Here is a 20,939-nt window from a genome sequence, read left to right on the forward strand (position 1 = left end):
CATTTTCAATGATTAATCCATTTTTTTTCATATAAGACTAGTATTCATCAGCCTTCTAATTTGTCTGAGTAACTTACAGGACATAACAATATGTGACAGGTGCTTTTGTCTTTTGCAGACCAGGTCTTTCTATCCTTTTACATTTAAAGGTGAAGCTCTGATTTTTACTTCACTAATAACGTAATATCCTATAAATCTAATGATCTGTTCGGGGATTTGAATTAAAAAAGTGCTCCTGGTCTCACTCTAGTGGATAAACCAACTTCTTTTGTACAGAGGTGGCTATTTTATTGATGAATATGGAAAAAAGTGTATAGTCCAGTGCTTTGTTCCATTCTTCTAATTTATGACACCAGTAATAATGGATGATGAATGAGATATCCAAAACATTAATAAATTATCTTAAGAGGTGTACTAAATCAAAGAGGAGGAGACTAAGAAATAATCTCGTATAATGCCTCCAAGAAAAGTAAGCTAATTCCAGAGTCATTTATTCAGCGATATGCAAAAACCCAGAGAAATTTGTTGAAATTAAACTGCTATAGTTAGTATGATGTTAATATAACTCAGCATTCCAAGTGTGCTATTCTAGACATTTGGATCGCCAGCTTCAGGTGGCAAGAGATGTAAAACGTACAGACTAAAATCATTCTTAAATATTTAAGTTAAAACGTTGAGTTTAAGCATGTTTAAAATAAAACCCAGCAATTTTATCCTACGTTGATGATGCTTACATCCTCTTCCCTAAATTCATCTATCCACTAACAGTGTTGAAATTTGCAGCAGTTTTCTGCTGTGGTTTGCATTCACTAACTTGATGATTCTGTGTGAAATATTCACTCATTCCAAGAGAAACTCTGTGGCCTTTTGGTTTTTTTAGCAGTGAAGTTTCTGTGTTTTGTCCATTTGGATGCCATAAGCAATAGTTCTCCCAGTGACACTGGCTATCTCAGAAGGAGTCTTCATGTCAGAAGAGGCATTTGGCTGCTTATGCAGTATTAGTGTGCCACTTTGCTGTAGACAGGGAGCATCAAAGTAGTGGGCCAGTTTTATGCAAGCGAACTATTGCCATTCTTACTAATTTGTTTCTTAGTAAGTCCAGTGAAACTTAGCCACCATTACAATGGTGACTTTTTGGATATTCAGACTTAATTCAAAGATGTAACTTAATGCAGACATAATGATCTTGTTAAGTCATTAATTTAGTGAGATTTAGGGAGTGCAAATGTTACCGATGTTGGTAGAAATAAAACATCCTGAAGGTGATATAAGGTTTTCCATTTCACAAACTAATGCTTTGAGGTTCTATTAATGTGTGTTTTATCACTTTTAGATGACCTATGTGTGGGCTTAGATAATTTTGTCATCAAAACAAGAAATATGTCTTTTGTCCTCCTCTTGTTCTCCTTTTTTGGTATTTTCTTTCCATGCCTTACACCTTTGCTGGAGTTTATATGACTGTATGGAACTGATCCAGCTGATAATACATTTTTCCTTTGTTGAGGTTATACAATGAGTTACAAAAGAGTTAAGTGTTTTTGGTATGGAGTTAACATCATAAAGGCTATACTTTCTACATCAAGGACAATGGAAAACCCTTATCCTTGATGATTTCTAATCAAATTGGATCACCTTTGGATGCAGATAGTTAAACATACCTACCTAGTTGTATTAAACTTATTATCCATTTCTTGTTTCTTTCTTATGTGTAAAATAGTGCAGAAGAATGTCTTACTGTGCAACAGGGCCAGTATAGTAAATGGTTTTCTGTATTTCATGGATGTCAGCTTCATTTTTGTGACTCAGATTATGCAGTGACAGTTGGATACTAAGTCACTTGTATCAAGCTTCTGGATTTTTTTCCCCAGTTCCCCCTGTCGTGATCCCCTTAAGAGCTTCAGTGATCCAAACTGGCCATAGTGGTCTGGATGGTGGCATGCTATCACTGCACTCATAATGCTTGTCTTACAGCTGGACATTTTCTAGATATGCTACTTTCTCAGTTCCCAGAATGCATTTTAATGAACTTCTTTCTACTCATAACCTTAATTTAACTTTTAATTGTGGAATTTATTGTAGTTGCAATGCTTTACATAAAAGCTGTCATCAGAAGATGTCACCAGTTGCTTTCTACTTTTTGTTTCCTTTGGGTTTTTAATAAATATACTGAGTATTGTTAGTCATATGCTACTCCTAATCATTGATTTTGATGATGAGCAGTTAACATACTTTTTTAAAATAGTGAGTTGTAAACAGTACTTTCTTTTTTTGTTTCCACCTTAATCTAAGTTCAGGCATCTTGTGAAAATGTTGGTATTAATGCAAACTTAAGTGAATGTGCTGTATTTCTGAGTCAGAGTAGGACTGCTTTGGCTCAGTCAGCTCATACTTATGCAGATAAATTTTACTTGTTTTTCACCATAGCTTACGTGACCAGGTCTGTAATTTGTAACACTGTCAAGTTTAAAGAGAAGTGGAGGATATCAAGCATTTTTAGAAACTAGGATTTACATCTATTTTCTAAGTTTATTAGATCTTTACACATAAAGTATATACGTAGATCTTCTTCTCAGTGTATTTGTCTTACCTATTATTCCCATTATTTTCTTCTTGTCATTTCTATTGGAGTTTCACATATAACTTTTAAGATCTTTACTTTACCCTTCCATTTATCTTAAGGTCTGCCTTGGCTACAAAAGTATAAACCTTATAGTCTTCAAGGTGATTAACTCATAGCACTGCATCATACAAAAGAAACCAGGGTCTTTCTGTGTTGATATCTGTGATTTTAAAACTGGGTTGGTGATTTCTGTAGACCCCCGACTTTCTCATTATGTTCAGGATGAATTCAAGATCTGTTGAAGACCAAGAAGGTGTTTCCCAGTAAGGGAAAGATTGAAGAGAATTTATTTGCGTTATCAGTATTTGCCATGATGCCAGACTTTAGTTTAAGGAAAATAACTATTAAGAAATCAACAGAATCCTATCATATATTCAATACCTTTCTCATTATGTTCAGTGTGAAATCAAGACCTTTTAAAAATCAGAAAAGTCCATTAAACAGTGTTTTAGAGGTTAAGGTGCTTGTTCGTGATTGTGGTAACATTACTTTAAGTTCCTTCTGTCTGTGATACAGTATGGGAACTTGAATCAGCATTATATATCTGAGATGAGTGCTGTAATGTCTCTGTGCTGCTTTTTGTTCTGGAGAATGTATCTCAAAATCTCATAATGGATAAATTTCACTTGAAATTAATTGGAGCAGGCAGCCAAAAAGAGAATAGTAGCAGAACTTCGAGTATACGACGCTCACCTCGTTAAAAGATATGTAGACTCAGGAACTCATTCAGTTACTTATAGAAAGTAGAAAAATTCTGTATTTTGAAGAAATTTAAGTATCTGTATTGGTGTTAAAATACAGAGAAAGAGATTTGGCAGCTCTTGCTTTACCAAAATTGGAGCATAAGCCTTTCGTCCAACAACAACAATGGCCTAAATTGGGAGAGCCCTTCTATGGAATAAGACATAATCTGAACTTTCTGAGAGTAAGATGCAATATCCACTCTTTTTTATGTGAATATCTTTAAGAACAACCACCATGTAAGATGATGACTGCACACTGTATAACTTACAAAGTAGTCAGTCCTTCGTGTGCAAATCTGTTCAATTTGTAATTTTGTGTTTGATACTTCAATAAATAGGGCATCTGAAATAAAAAATGTAATTGCAAAGAGTAAATTTTCAGCCATGTAAAAAAAAGTAATTGATTCAGTAATACGTTTTGTGATGGCAACAGAGGAATGCTTTGACCTTAAGTATATTACTCGAGAGCACGGTTGTACTCTTTCATGTATATGACATCTGAGGGCTTATTAGAATCGAGAAGTGCATGACTAAGGTTCTTTGAAAAAGAGAAAAAAACTTTAACAAAATAAGAGTATGAAATAGCTGTAAATTCATTTTTTCCCCAGTCCATTTATTTAAGCGTTAATTATGTTTCAATATTTCTAATTAATAGACAATGCAGTGTTTAAATAGGGTAGTAATTGTGTTTTTTGAACACAATAGAAGAGGGTCTTTAATTGCAAAATCAAATTTTGCTACAAAAATAAAGATACCATAGTTTGGAGTACTTTCAGGTTAACATATCATGGAGCAGTCCACAGTGAATACTGCAGATCAATACAATGAAGGGTTAATTGTGAAAACAGATATAACTTTTATTTTCTTATAAATCAAGAGGTTGGTAAAATGTACGCTTACTGTTGATCATTAGAATACAAAACTATCTGTTAAAATCAATTAACATGCATATCTGATGACTGATTGTATAAATATGAAAGTCAAATAATTGTAATCGTTAACCATGGCTTCAGGTCATATGAGTTGTCAGCTCAAAAAAAACTAGAGGAGTAAGAGGTTGATTTGCATATATTTAATGTGGCATGCTGTTCATGTGGGAATTTGAGATAAACCTTTGCTAGTAATCTGCTTGTTTTTATCTAAAGATCGACTAGGAAACATGGGTCATAACAGTCAAGTGAGCTATATGTTGTATTGATAGCAGTTGATTCAGTAGTTTGGGATTTAACATTTTACTATAAGTTTTAATATTTTAAATTTTTTTTTTTTTTACTAAGAGACAATTGGAAGAAGCTGGTTTAAAAGTTATTCAAGAAATACTTGAATTTCTTGAATACCAGGAACATACTCAAAATTATCCTATAACTGGTTTCAAGACGGGGCTACTTTTACAGTTTTTAGTTAGACTTAACAATATGTATAACAAGCACTTCTTTGCTTTTTATGATAAAAATTAATCAGAGATATATTAAAGTTTTTAATAAAGTACTGTACTGAGTCACAAAAATATCTTTCTATGTGAGGTGAGTTTAATTTAATTGATCAATTATAATAAATAGAAGGAGGGAGGTGTGGCAGAGGAATGAGGCTTCTGTCCTGGAAAGGATTTACATATTATTTAAGTTCCTGAATATAATAATCCATTAATAATAATTATGGGTAAAACATGGATTAAAATTATAAATAATAAAAATGGATATAAAATATGGATAAAAGTTATGGATACAAATGGATAATAATCCATTGCAGTTTTGGCGTTTTTTTAATTGATAATGCAAAATATTCTATGTAACTCATAACAATTCAAAAAATCCTTGTAATTTGTCAGAATATAGTGGTCAGCAACTTACATTACCTATAATTTGGTTAAGCATGTCTGTCCAGCCTCTTTTCCCCTGTGTTTACTCCTGAACATTAAAACAAAAGAAAGAAAAATTCCTGTCCTAAATTTTGAAATTGTATGGTAATCTCTAAAATTTCCTCTGGTTCCTATGTTCATGAGTTTCCAAAGGGGAGAAGCAGCAGTATGTGGTTTCTTTTGATCTGATTTGTACCTGCAAACTAAGAAAATTTCTGATGGTGGCAGTATCAAAAGGTAGAGAATAGAAGATCTTGCTTGGTGCTTTTTACTGTGAGCCTTATTTATAATTTTGCCATTGTAAATATTTGAAATTTTTTCTTGGGTATGTGGTACAATCCAGTTCATTGCATTATCACCCAAATTAACTTGAGTACCAGCAAGGTGGCCTCCTTATTGTGGCACTCAGACTGGACAGAGTACAGAACACGCACAATTACTCAATTTCTGGTATTCTTGTTCCGTGAAGTGCACCTGAAGGACACTGCCTTTTGCTTTAGCCTTCTGTTGACCAATCTTTATCTGTTGACTAAAGGCACCTATACTACGTTTGAGGATTGGGGCGGGAAAGGACCAGCTGACAAAACAGAGGAATGGAGTCACATTCAGTTTCTGCCCTTTACTAGGATGGAATTTGCATTTGATTGCAAGAGACAGAAAGGTCTCAGTAGAAAGTTCTCAGACAGAAAGTATCTCAGGTCACTGGCTGTTTTGTGTCCTTTCTTTAAATGATTTACATGTCTATTTGAGCATGGAATTATGACCCTCTTAACTTAGACAGAAATAGTTGTGTGAGAAGGTCAGTTCTGTAACTATAGATGAGAAGCCCAAATTAAACAGGAAAGTAATTAAAAACTAAGTAAATTTTAAAAGGAAGAAAAAATGTGTTTTTAAGACACTGTTGACTGTAACTACAGTTTTAGCTGTACTCATTGGTGAAAAATCACTTTGCTACTAGAGGCTGCCAAGCTGCAGGTGAATGAAGATGCACTATGACTAAGTGGTACAGAGAAGGTCTGATTCCAGAACCTCAGGATCATTCCTGAGCCATTGTATGTCCCAGTAATCCTCAAAATCTTCTAATGTGTGAAGGCATATACTGCTTTTACAAGGTTCCATTACTTTAAAAAAAAGGGATTTGGGATATGTATGATTTGTTTTGGGGGTGGATGGGATTTGCAGATGTTGTGTGAGAATTAATTTTCATTCTCAGACAGAAATCTGGGCACTGAAAGAGAATACCTTAGCAAAAAAACCCAGTCTCATTTGTCCCACTTCAGAAACATGTATTGTGAGAAAAAGGGCTTCAGATTCCTTAAAATATTCAAGTTTTTTGTACTCTTGTGTTTTGGGGCTTGCAGTGTTACTAGCTCAAAGGGGGGAGGTATGCTTTTTCATGATGACTATATTTAGCCAGGAGGAATAGTCCTTTTTAAAGCAAACTGAAATGAGTGTATGAGAGCGTGAAATTATCAGCAGTGCCGGTGCACATTTACATTACTTCTACATACTCTTTTGAATGACCACACAACAGAACAAGTACTTCGTTTCCACTGTGTTGATTTTTCTTGACAAAACATGGCAGTCCATCCAAAGGAGGGTGTTTAGCCAAGATAAATATAAAATTTATGATTAAGCAAAGTGTTTCCTTATTATAATCCCTAAAGAGAATTTGAGACTTGTTAAATATAATGTGCCCAGGTAGTTTTAAGAATAAATTACACTTTATGCTTTTAAATGCTGAAATACAGCAACACCACCAACCATTTGAGATCTTACCTGCAGAAACAACACTGCATACTGATTTCCTTTGAACCAAGTAGCAAAAACCCATGCATATATACAGTATATAACCTCAATTTTCATGTATTCATTCAGTTTTACAGTCCTGTACAAAGATCAAGAATCCGTTTCCGTAGCATAATTTATAAAACCATGTCTCACTCTTTCCTGTAATGTGTGTTATGGAAGAAAGCAAATAAACCGTTTTGACAGAATGGATAAAAATTGATAACGTGATTACATTTCTGGCACATTTCTTTAGCTGCTATATTTACAGAATACCACTTTGAAGAAAACTATGGCGATTGTCAGTGTTATTTATTAAAATAAATGGAGAATGAAAATTGATTCAGGAGATGAGTGGATTTTGACCTTTGTGGTACCAATGTTGGCTTTGGAATGCAATGTTCTCATTAAATTGTGAATGTACTTAGATAGTGGATATTAAGTGATCTCACTGTATTCTTTCAAGGACTATGAACTTTCAAAATCAAGGATAACATTAGATGTCAGCCAAGTATTTTGTCCTTCTCGTGGTTTGTCTTTACATCTGAATTAGTGCCAGTTTGCACAGATTGTGTGTCAGCTTAAATACAAGAAACAGGCCTCAGTCTGCTTGAACTCGTTCCACCAAAGACTTCTAAAAACTTTCGGTAGTCTGCAGACTGTAATGGTTGTTTCACATTAAGTTGCTTTGTAGAATTACAAAACAGCTTTTCTTGTGCTTTCAAATAAAATGTTGTCATCCGCTAATGAATGAGATACCATCTGTAATAATTAAGGTTATTCTACTTGTTTTCCCCCTGCAGCAGAACTTCTGAAGGTTTGCAGAAGACAGTAAGAGAACCACCAGGAAGGCTATTGCAGTATTGTAAGTACTGCACCCAGAAAAAAAAAAGTAGTGAATTAAGAATGATGTAAAGAGATTTTCATTTTTGGGGGGGAAAAATGAGCTACATAAAGGGATTACGTGTAAAATACAGAGCAGGATGTATTGTAGCAATCATGTTAATAATTTACAAGGGAAAAACTGCACTCTTGTAAAATCTGAAATTGTATCCTTGTGCAGCGTAATCAGGAATTTACCAATAGCAGTGAAAAATATTTCTCTATTCACCAAAGATTGATCTAGTTTATATACATTTGTTTATTTAAAACTATCAGAATTTGGAAAATCATTGTAGTTTTGTAGGTTTGTCATTTGTTTTAGTGACTTATTGTTTAGGTTATTTTGCAGAATTATTTATTTGCTGATTTATTTATGTATTTCATTATTTATTTATTTGATTATTTAGTAAATTATTTATCTGATGAATTATTAATACATCTTCATGACATGCTTTAAATTATTTATAACTTAATTTTGAGTTTATTGCTTTTCGACGCTGCATTGTTACTGACTAGTTTTGATTTTTTTTTCTTGGTTCTTGAAAATTAAAGTACTAGCTCTAAGGCAAAAGTATATTCTTCGCAGAATCCATAGATGGTTTTCAGTGAAGTAATTTACCATGTAGATACTAATTTTGTTTAGCTTTATATTGCTTAATATCACTTTTCTACTTATTTAGCTTTTGCTTCTGTTATTTCATAGATGTGTCAAGATGAAATGAGTGACCTTTAAGGAACAAAGATAAATGTTTACTTTAAAACATGTAGAAACAAAGTAGTTCTATTTCCCCCTTAATAAGTACCCTTCAATTATTCTTTAACTTGAGATATTTTTGTCCCAATAAAATGGATGTTTTTTAAATGAGACTCTTGATATTTGAACTAATACATTTAACTTTTAATAAGAAAATAATATATTCACATTAATAACTCATATGGAGAGTTCCTTTTTAGCAGCAAGGTTTTAAATATACGGGGAGGAATGGTTGTATCTCTAGACATATGCAGAAGAAGCAAATACGTGTGGAGGGGGGAAGTTGGGTAGTAGGTGGGGTTTTTTTCCCCCCCGGTGTTTTTTGCATGCATAGGAATTTATAAACTCCGAAAATTTAACATGTCTGTGTTGTATGTAAACTACTCTGTGATCACAAAGAATCATTCCTAGTGCACAACATATTGTTGTGAAGCCTGTTTTTGTGTTGCTTTCTTTTGCCAATTAAAAAGGCCTGAAATCTCATCTTTTACTCCAAAGAGACTTGAGTGAATGTACAAAAGCAGTGTAAGGCGCCAATTTTAGGCTCCAATTTTAGGCTTTGTGTATGAGCACCAGCTCTGTGGACTGCCTGGGATCAGAATATGACTCGGAGTCAATTCTGACTGATGAGTTTTTCAGGACCAATTGAGCCTCTTGCCTGAAGTTGCCTATTTCACCTCATTTCCCAATGAGTAACTTGTTGGGCAGTCGGAAGCCACCTTGCAGGAGAGCGCTGTGACCGACAGCCCTGTTTCAGAGCTGTAATGAATAGGGCAAAGCAGCAGTTCCTCTGCAAAAGTGCCGTGTGCACAACGTGGCCTTTATTCTATGTTTAGTGCTTGAAATGAATTACTATATACTTTAAAGTTTTAACACAGCATGGAAAGGCTGCATTGTACATTTCAAGTTTCAGTGCTGTTGAAATACAGTAGAAATGGCCTCTGTAGACAGGTTTCACTATAGAACTTAAATTATGCATGTGTATATCCAAATTCCTTATTTTGAAATATTGAATGTATGAATATTTAATTTGTATCTTGCTTTAGTATCTTCATATGCTTGCCTTAAAGGAAGCTGTTTCCTTTGATTTATATACACGGATAAAAATGTGTGTACAGTATGTATCAATGGTTTTTCTCTCTACGGTGTTAGATGAACAGCTTCAGATAATGATAGCTACTGATTTTTATTCTTCAGCTTGCTACTATTGTATAAAACTTAAATTTGTCATATTTGTTCTATTAATCTTACTTGAATTTCAAATTAATTTGCTTTTCAGAAATATTTTCTTAATTACATACATTAAGAAAAGTCAAGTATGTTGCAGATCTCAACCATGCAGTATTTTTGGTCTGTGCACAGTAACAAAGCTCTGAATATTATTATTTGGGGCAGAGTTCCAATCTGAAATTTACATTTCTCCTTATTTGAATGTTTTCACTGAAGCTGAGAACTCCAAGGGAGTTCCTCAACATATACTAGTTTATGCGACATGCTCTATGGAATTTAGTAGTCACTCTTATTTCCTTGGCTAAATGAGGTCTTATTGATGAATAAGACCTATTATAAGCAGTTACAAAGGTAAGTGCTGTCAGTGCATTCTGCCACCAGTTTCTCGAGTATGAAACACTTCCTGAAAGACGTGCTACTACTGTTATAGGGTAATATAACGCAGCTTATGTGTTGGCACCGAAAGTAGCTACTTCATAATGATGACAAGTGAAAGTACAGCCAAAGGTCATATTAAACAAGAGATTTCTTTCACACCTCATCCATTTTCTGGATGTGGTATGAAAATAGCTTTGTTCCCTACACTTCAATATTTTTAAAAAGAAGTTATCTTGAAGGAATTTTTTATGCCTTGTATATTATTTTGTTCACGTTTTAAGAGCTGGACTGTGAAATTCTAGCATGCTAACTTCGGTGCTACAAAAGTGTTTGAAATTAGCTTAAATTTTGAGTGCAATTAAGCAACATAAGTAGTATTTCATCTCACTATACTTTTTTGGTTTGCGAATTTGCTTAAAGGCATAACTTTAAGTTCTAGAAAAAGAACTATTAATGTGCAAAGTGGTATTTATATTGATGTTGCATGACTATGGTTTTATTCTTTTTTGTATCTTTTAAGAAGAAAGATATGGATTTTTTTCTGAAAATTGCAGTCTGTTGTTTAGAAGTAGGAAAAAAGCGAACCTATCCATGTTGACAGACTGTTTCTTAGCTCTGTTTTAAAGAGATCTTGCCAGTAGTGTGAAAGGATAATTTACGCTGTATGCGTCCCCCATCTTACACTGAAACGGTCAACCAACGGGATGCTAAAATAAGGTGTCATTTTAAAAACTTGAATAGTCATGTATAAGATAATGAAAATGAAGCTGGCTTGTTTCACAGAGGGTGCTGAACAGTTAGGAGGTGCCGGTTGGGAAGCCTAAATCTGGTGTATTATTGGTAGGTGTATTTCTGTTCTAATCTAACTCCATAGAAATCGCAGAAGCCATATTAAGCTCTTCTTCAATTTATTCCATGCAGATAAAAGAATTTACATCTCATGAGTCATATATTTCCTGTTGTATCTTTAATACAGCCATTTTTAGTATTTTTCTTGCCTCTCTCCTCTATTGGTATGCTTAGAGAGTCTGTGTGCAGGAGCTTGTTATTTCACCCGTGAGGCAAGGAGGAGTTCAAATCAATAGCAGTGTGTTGTTGACACTAAATGATGTTTCTTCTTGCCACAATAAGACTTGATTTTGTCATCCTAATGACGCTAGCTTGCTTCACAGAATAGGGATCAGCACTCTCTCAAATCAAACTTTACAAGTATTAAAAAAAGTCCTTTGAAGGAAGTACTAGAGAAATACTCCAGTATTTGTAACCAAACACATACATTGGCTTTGTAAAATGAGTGTTTAAGTTCTGTTTCACTTTGTAGGGAAACTGCTTTGCAATGCCTTTTGGAAGTCTGTGTTAAATGATGTAGGATTTCTCAGAGCTGACAGTGATGAAAGCATGATGTTTTAAAAAGAAATTATGAAAAACATTATTTAAAATATAAGTTCACATAAAATATGGATCGTATTAAGACCTCAGTTAAAAAAACCAACAAAACAAAAAATCTCAAGCTAGTAGAAATTCTGTATGTTTCACAGAAAAATCTTTGGAACGCTACCTAGAAAGAGGATGTCTGCAAGGGGAAAAAGGTACAGCCAGCAAGATGTTACCACGCTAGGTCTTGGATTGCACTCTATAGCATGGTCAAAAAGGAGTAAGCAGTTGTTCTTGACTTGAACTAAGGATCCCATTGGAAGACAGGAGCTGTACAAAGATGTGAATTTGAGAGGAAATAGTGTAATCGTGGGAAGCAATAGTATGATGATAGGAACTTATGGACATAATGTTGGTAGCAACAGTGGGTTATTGAGAAGTACAGGATCTTTTGTGTTGGACACCTGAAAGCAATAGCAGAGTTGAATCACCCTATTATATTATTATGTCCTGGTTTGAGTGAGTGACAGGGGTTTTTTGGTAGCAGGGGATGGGGCTACAACGGTGGCCCCCTGTGAGAAGCTTCTCGAAGCTTCCCCAGCTCCAAGTCAGACCCGCCTTTGCACCAAGGCCTGGCCAGTTAGCTGCACCTCTGCAATAACGTATTTAAGAAGGAGAACCTGGGAGGGCTTGTGAGGAGGACATATCTGCAAACACCGAGGCCAGCGGAAGGAAGGAGGAGAAGAGGGGAGGTGTGCCAGAGCAGGGGCTCCCCTGTACCCCGTGGTGATACGGCAGAGCCACCCCCCTGCCACCCATGGGGGTCCACAATGGAGCAGATACTAATTTGCAGCCTATGTGGGGCCCCACACCGGGACAGGTGCCTGCGCCCGAAGGAGGCCGGGACCCCATGGGAAGAAGCCCCCGCTGTTGTAGTTCGGCGCTGGGAGGACTGCAACACGTGGGGGTGACCCACACACCCGTGGGAGTGACCCATGTTGGAGCTGATTTGTGGAGGACTGTCTCCTGTGAGAGGGGGACCATGCTGGAACAGGGGAAGAATAACAGAAGTTTTGCCCCACCCCAAGGTGGAAGAAGCAGCAGGACTGACTGCACCCCCCATTCCTTGCTCCCTGTGCCACTGGCGGGGAGGTGGTAGAGATACCAGGGCAGAGATGAGTCCGGGAAGAAGGGAAGGATGGGGGAAGATGTTTTCAAGATGTGGTAATGCTTCTCACGGTCCTACTCTGTCTGTTAAGTAGTGTTGTTGTTGTTGTTAGTGTCTGTATTAAATTTATGTTTTTTTCTTCCCACAATGAGCCTGTCTTTTGCCTGTGCCTTAAAGGATGAGATCATCCCTCTCTATCCTTATCTCAGTTTCCTGGATCTTTTGCTTTCTTTCTTCTCAACGCTAGGGGGTAAAAGGGGGAGTGAGCGGCATCTTTGCTTATTTTCCCATTCTCAGCGCTGGGGGGGAAGGGGGGAGCGAGTGGCTGCATGGTGCTCAGTTGTCCTCTGAGCCCAAACCATGACATATTAAAGCATCCTCTTCCTTACAACGTATTTGTACATTTCTATACATATCTTTCACTGTATGAAAGATGTTACTTTTTTATCTGAAAGAACATCAGAAGATATTATGGCTGCATGGTTAAACATTCTCATGGTTAGTTGTGAATTTTAACTTTAATGTTGAACCCCAAACAGCCTGTTCTAGGAAAGCCTTTTAACAGTAAGCAGCTTTATTAGCAGCTGCACACATGTAGCTTTTCTATTTGCACTCTTTTCATTGTTTCATATTTTTTTGCAAAGCATGGCTTCTCAGATGTTCGTAGTGTAAACTGCAATCTAATATTTTTTTGGTTTTACAATATCTCCCCTTCTCTTCTATATGATTTTCTTGAAGTCACTTGACTTGTGACTTGACTGTCTGCATATCATGATGATGTTTCCTGGAGAGGAAATGCCTCCTATTTTTCAGGGAGTGAAAAAAGTCCTTGTGAAAATTACAGTAACTAGTTATACTTCAGTAATGGTATGAATATTATATAAACTTTAAGCAATATTTTGTGGGTTTTTTAATGCACATTAACTGCAGGAAATAAGTAGCACCTGAAAGAAGATGACCAGCAACTTCAGAAATGTAGCTCATTGCTCATCTACCTCAAATCCCGAACATTTTCGATGATTCTCCTTCTCGCTGAAATGTAGACTTGACCTAACTCAAAATATATCAGGAGCACTTCGCCAGTTTATTTATAACAGCAATACACATCTACCTCAGATGCAATTTACTAGCAAAGTAGTGGTCAGAATAGCTTAGTCGTGTTCATGCATACTTCTTTATTCTGTCTCCAATGCTGAGACAAGCTAAAAAACAGTTTTGCTAGTGTAACTTCCCCTTATTTGCATGAAGTTAGCACACTTGTAGAATATCAGCAGCACACTCTTATCCTGCCACATGTAGGTATAATATCTTACTGTATACATTAAGATGCCTACCAGAAAGAGCCTCTAACATCTTGTCAGCAGTACAGTCAAGATGCAAGAAGTTCAGTGAAGAAGGCTGTGCCTAGTGTGGTGACTTGTCTCTACTGAAATATCTTTTTCCTTTTAGCTGAGATTCTGATATTGTAAACATTTGAGCGTAACTTACGACAAGCTGATAGTGGCACTAAAGTTGATGAATATATTCTCTTATAGCAGTATATTTAGTAAACACTATTTTTAGACTATTTTCTTTATCCCAGGCTCTTGCATTTGACATATGGTTATAGCTGGATTTAATGTTCCTTACTCTGTTATGAGGATCAGCAAACATAAAAAACCGTCCCTTATAGCGAAAACAGGAAAAATATCAAATGCGAAGAGTTTTGTTATTCTACCTTTTTTGGTTGTTTATATTGTTTCGTGTGTGTGTGTGTGTGTAACTGCCATGTTTCGGTTGACCATAGGCATCTGGGATTCCCATTTTATCATATTTGTGTTAATTCTCACATTTGATAAAAAAGTTCGGAGGTTTTAGATTAATACTGCAAAACTTAACTTTTGTACAATAAACTTTAACATGAAATTCTTACAATTTGTGGATTCAGGTAAATAAGAAGCAAATCCCTTGGAATTATAATACCTATTGATATAGTTGGTATGTATGAAGAATCTAGAGAATTGATGTATAAGCTTTTCTTTTAAATTTCTCCTAATTTGCAGCCAACAAATGAAATTGTTGCAATTATTTGACTAGATAAATTCACTTTTTTCAGTTTCTGTACAGAACTGGTTTTGTTTCTGTACTATGCAACTCTTTGCCATAGTATGTCTAAGCTATCTCTTTGCTTAACATTTTCATTCTCATTATAAAGAGTTCTATTTGCCTTGCTATGCCTACTTGTTCTCAATAAGTACCTGCGCTACCTGGAAGTGAATGTAAAGATAACTTGAGAGTGAGAAGCATATTCTGGTAACAACCTGAAAAAATTATCTTTTGTTTCTCTTTAATCACCTATAATCTATAGTACTACTCTTAAGACTCTTTCTTAGAGAGAAACTTTATTGTATACACGTGCATGCAATACATTCTTAGAACAATTAGTAAAACTACAGGCACATCTGAAGGCATATTCTGCATTTTCAGTAAAACATATTTTGAATAAGTAGCTGATCTATTGAGTGGAGTTGTCCATTGATTCTAAAGATATTTTTTTCTGTGTTCAGACAAATCAAGATGGTAATCATTTATAATTTCTTGCCTTCATGAAAAGGAGTGATGAATAATATGATTGGAAGGAATGCATGAGTCATGAAATGGAGAGCTGGGCAATCATGGAAAAATTCACTTTAAAAACTCTGTTCTGCTTACCAGGAGCCGTAATGTGAGTTCATTTTTCTGTAATATAATCCAGAAATTATGATGGTAGAGGTTTTAATAAAACCCTTGGATGGGTGAAAAACAACCCTCTAAGTCAATTCAAACATTGGTTGGTGGGTTATAAAAAGGAGTTCTTTAACTCTCAGCTAAAAGTGATTGTGGATACAATGATCAGAGGACACTCTTTCTTCTGACCTCCATATGAATGTGAAAATGAAATGTCTTAAAATATACTACAGTTAATATGGAGTGAATGTAGACCCTACAGTGTTGAAAGTATCTGTACTACTATAAAACAGCTTTGAAAGGCTGTTAAAATATTGATAAGTTGGTAAAGCACTTCAGAAACTCTTATTTCTGTTTCACATGTAGATCTGTAGCCAGTCAAGATTTGTACTCTCTTGGGTGTACAACAACACATAAAAGAGAATAAAACTAAGTATTGTTACTAAATAAATGGCTTAATTTGTCATAGCTCCACCCACAAAAAAATCCATCTGGTTTTCAGCTTTTCTCCCATACTAAAATCATAAAGCATGTATTAAAAAATTGCTCGCTAGAATCAAGCACCAGGTCTGTGTCCCAGGCAAGACTCACATAACCAGCTGTTGTTCTCCCTGCAGTGACCTGGGCTAGGCAGCCTAGCATCTGCCTCTGTTTTCTTTTCAGTGACCCAAGCCAGATTTCTTCAAAGCCTATTGCTGATATTTTTCCTGCAGTGACTCATGCTAATTTCTTTTACGTGCTACAGCTGGTTTTGAAAGATCTCTTCCCTTTTTCTTTTCTAATTTACTCTTTCTGTAAATTTAAAGAGGTGATTTTTAAAATTACTGGGTAATGTTGACCATAGGACTGTTCTGGTTGTCTTGCTTTAAGGCATATGTCAGCACTATGCTGGGCAAATTAGATTTACTTTCCAAAGGAAAGTTCAATTACGCCTGTGTTTCTTATGGACAAAGAATCCTGACCTTGAACTGAGTTAATTACATTCATTTAACTTGTGAGAATCAAGGTGAAGCTGTTGGTTGTGGCTTGGGACAGGGCAGAGTTCAGAAACATTCAGAAACAAAAAGGAAGATATTTTGCTCTGTGAACTAACAGTATGAAAAAATTACGTGACAAAATGCTCTAAATGAGAATAAAAGGCTATTAATTATATAAACCTATTAATTATAAGATTAAGCTGACCCCAGGAAGGTAATATTGCTAATAGTTAAATGCAAAACAGTAAAATGTAAATTTGCCATTTTGGTGGAGATACAGCTCAGTTTTCACAATCATTGCCAATGGAAATTATGGAAAATCTTTTAGAAAGGCTAGTTTTTTCTTTTAAAGTAAAAACAAAAGTCTGGTTTATCTTTTTTTCTGTAAGACATCAAATATTGAAGTAAGGCAGAAGTTCTTGGTTCTTGGAATGTTTTATAGTGACTATATTATAGGAGAGGTTGTGCACCTTGCTTTCAGTTTGCAGTCTTAAAAATTCCTTTGGCAACTCCAAAACAGTTTATGTGGACAAGTGATTTAAAAAAAAAGTAAAAATACTCTGGCTACTACTGAGTGACTAGAATTTGCCTTAGCTCAAAATGCAAATGATATGCATAATGTGAACATTTTACCCTTTCTAGATCAACATGAAGTGCTTTTTCAGTCATCTTTGTTCTGAGACAAGTCTAATTATTGTTTGAGTAAATACTGCTCTAGAGTATAAATTGAAGCATAGTAGGGATGATTGATTGGGATAATCACTTCAGAAACTGGAGAAGGTTAGCCTTGCTAAGCCCCTTTCCCCAGCCATGTGTTCTCACCACTTTTATGCAGGCTGCTGCTTGTGCATCTATGCATTCTTCTGCTATGTTAGTTTTAATCTTTATTAGTTTTCTGATCTGACTACATTAGTGCTAGGTCAAGGAGTGAGAAAAAGGCAGTTGAAGGGGATAGGAGACAGTCATGAAGCAATACTCTGAGCTAGTGCTAGTGTTGAAAAGATAGTGCTGCCATGTATATAAACCGCACAGGGTAATAATTGCTTACTGTCTCTGAAGTTTATCTTGCTGTATTTTGCAACAGCAGGAGTGCAAATTATAACGTGTTTGGTTGCTTCTAACTCTGATTTACTCATTTCTACTTTTGTTGATCTTCTTCAGAAAGTACAACATAATTTTAAAAACTCTTAGACACCAGAAAAATTAACCCAGAAAAACCCCTGTATTGTCAGAAAAAAAATGAGCCATTTGGCTCAATATGATAGGGCTTTTCTTAAGTAAATTCCCCGTGATACATTGTTTCTTAAGTGTTCCAGAGCTGTCTAAGGTAAAAACTGATGTGTAATTTATAAGGCTTAGTTGACATCCTGTGTATAGAAATTCAAATTTTATCTTGTAATTTTTCTCATATACACTTCCATTAGTTCATCTGTCTTTTAAGCCTTTGGTTCTCAACATTTACCAAAATTTTTCCTTTCAAAGGATTTCTTTCCGGTTCTTGTACTCTTCTGGTACAAACATGAATGAATGTGCAAGTCTTCTGTGTTCAAAACTTATGCTCTAGTTAAATTCAAGGTATGTGTCAATGTGTGTATATATATTTTGATTTTAAAGAAATATTTTTGTGTGGTTATTTCATGAAGATCATGCTATCAAGTGCAGTGTTTTGTTCACATGGTGCTTTCAGAGTCTTAAAAAAAACCCCAACAGAAGAATAATGCATGTGACAAAATATTTGAAGAAATAAGGTTAATATGGTGATTTGGGAAGACCTGCATTAACAAGCTATTTAAGGTCCTATTGCTGACTTCTATATAATTAACACTAGTGATGCATAAATATCTGTTGAATACAAATAACTTGAGGAAAAATGTTTCCCATAAGTCAAATTACAGAATCACAGAATAATTGATTTCAGAAGGCACCTCTGGAGATCATCTAGTCCAACCCCTCAGCTCAAAGCAGGGTCAGCTAGAGCAGGTTCCTCAGGACATTGTCTGGTTGGGTTTTGAATATCTGCAAAAGTGGAGACTCCACCGCTTCTTTGGACAACCTGTTCCAGTCTTTGATTATCCTGATGGTAAAAGAAGATTTTATTCTTTTTAAATGGGATTTCTTGTATTCATATCCATTAACTTTTGTCTGTTCACTGAATAGTACTAAGAAGAGTCAGCCTCCATCTTCTGTACTCCCATCAGAAATGTCTAGAAGTCCCCTGAGTCTTCTCAAGGCTAAACAGTTCCAGCTTTCTCAGCATCTGCATATATTTTATATGCTTCAAGCCCTTAATTATCTGTCAGGCCCTATGTTGGACACACTCTAACAAGTCTATGTCTCTCTCGTACTGGGAGACCAGAACTGCATACAGTACCCCAAAAGTGTATCACTAGTGCTGTCTAAAGGGGAATAATTGCCTCCATCGACTTTCTGGAAATACCCTTCCTAATGGTCTTGGCCTTTTTTGCTGTGAGGACGCGTTGCTGGTTCATGTTCAGCTTTGTGTCCTCTAGGATACCTAGGTCCTTTTCTGCAAAGCTGCTTTCCAGACGCTTGGCTCTCGGCCTGTAGTATGGTGTGTGGGGTAATTCTTTTTGGGGATTCATGTGAGGATCAGCCTGTAGTTCCAAGGACCCTCCTGCTTGCTCTCCTTGAAGAGAGGAGTGGCATTTGGTTTGCTCAAGTCCCTAGGACCCTGCTGTGATCTCCATGTCCTTTCAAAGGTTACTGTGAGTGGCCTTGATTACTGTGATTAGCCATCTCCCCCAGCACTTGTTAGTAGATCCTTTCAGGGCCCATGGACTTGTGTACATCCAGTTTGTTTAAATATTCCCAAACTTGATCCTGCTGCACCTGGATCAGTCCACAGTGCCCTGGACTTTCACACTGGTTTCATGGACCTGGGATTGCTGAAGGCTTCTCTCACCAGTAAAGACTGAAGCAAAGAAAACATTGAGGATCTTCATAGAATGGTTTGGGTTGGAAGGGACCTTAAAGATCATCTAGTTTCAATCCCCCTGTCATGGGCAGGGACACCTTCCACTAGACCAACTCAAAGCCCCGTCCAACCTGGCCTTGAACACTTCCAGGGAGGGGGCATCTACAGCTTCTCTGGGCAACCTGTTCCAATGTCTCACCACCCTCACAGTAAATAATTTCTTCTTTATATCTAATCTAAATCTACCCTCTTTCAGGGTCCCTTGTCCTATCTCTACAGTCTCACGAGAGCAGAGCAGGGGGGGAGAATACTCTCCCTCAACCTGGTGGCCACACTTCTCTTGATGCAGCCCAGGATACGGGTGGCTTTCTGGGCTGAGAGCACACATTGCTGGCTCATAGTCAGTTTTCCATCCACTAATACTCCCAAGTCCTTCTCCACAGGGCTGCTCTCAATCCCCTCGTAGTCCAGCCTGTATTTGTGTGTGGGATTGCCCCAACCCATGTGCAGAATCTTGCACTTGGCCTTGTTGAACTTCATGAGGTTTGCACAGTCCCACCTCTCCAGCCTCTCCAGATCTCTCTGGATGGCACATCCCTTCCCTCCAGTGTGTTGACCGCACCACACAGCTTGGTGTTGTCGGCAAACTTGCTGAGGGTGCCCTCAATCCCACTGTCCGTGTCACCAACAAAGATGTTAAACAGCGCAGGTCCCAATACTGACCCCTGAGGAACACCACTCCTCACTGCTCTCCACTTGGACATTGAGCTGTTGACCACAACTCTTTGAGTGCGACCATCCAGCCAATTCCTTATCCACTGGGTGGTCCATCTGTCAGATCGATGTCTCTCCAATTTAGAGACAAGGATGTTGTGTGGGACAGCGTCAGATGCTTTGCACTAGTTGGTTGCTCTTTCCTTATCCACTAATGCTGCAACCCCATTGTAGAAGGCCACCAAATTTATCAGGCACGATTTGCCCTTAGTGAAGTCGTGTGGGATGTCACCCATCATTTCCTTATTTTCCATGTGCCCTAGCAGAGTTTCCAGGAGGATCCACTCCATGATCTTGCTGGGCACAGAGGTGAGACTTACTGGCCTGTCGTTCTCTGGGTCTTCTTTTTTTCCCTTTTTAAAAATGGGGGTTATGTTTCCCCTTTTCCACTCACAGGAACTTCACTAGACTGCCATGACTTCTCAAATATGATGGATAGTGGCTTGGCCACTTCATCCACCAGTTCCCTCAGGACCTGCGGATGCATCTCATCAGGTCCCATGGACTTGTGCACCTTCAGGTTCCTTAGATGGTCTCGAACCTGATCTTCTCCTACAGTGGGCAGTTCTTCATTCTCCCAGTCCCCACCTTTGCATTTTGCTACTTGGGCTGTGTCACTGGAACCCTTGCCGGTGAAGACTGAAGCAAAAAAGTCGTTGAGTACCTCAGCTTTCTCCATATCCCGGGTAACCAAGTCCCTCGTTTCCTTCTGGAGAGGGCCCCCATTTTCCCTAGTCTTCCTTTTATCACTG

The 20,939-nt window shown here is 36.9% G+C and overlaps 1 protein-coding gene across 7 annotated transcripts in view; it reads left to right on the top strand.

Annotated features, from left to right (window-relative positions):
* TBC1D5 (TBC1 domain family member 5) overlaps window positions 1-20,939 on the top strand; it is a 329,005-nt gene that overhangs the window by 19,603 nt on the left and 288,463 nt on the right. For 6 of the 7 annotated variants that reach the window (XM_074861379.1, XM_074861390.1, XM_074861400.1 and 3 more), the window contains one exon: window positions 7,813-7,874. The exons of the other annotated variant lie outside the window; for it this stretch is intronic. The gene's annotated coding sequence lies outside the window, so the exon portion shown is untranslated. The remainder of the gene's footprint in view (window positions 1-7,812; window positions 7,875-20,939) is intronic. 7 annotated transcript variants of the gene reach the window in all.

This window comes from Strix uralensis, chromosome 1, assembly GCF_047716275.1.
Source record: "Strix uralensis isolate ZFMK-TIS-50842 chromosome 1, bStrUra1, whole genome shotgun sequence".
Taxonomy (NCBI): Eukaryota; Metazoa; Chordata; class Aves; order Strigiformes; family Strigidae; genus Strix; species Strix uralensis.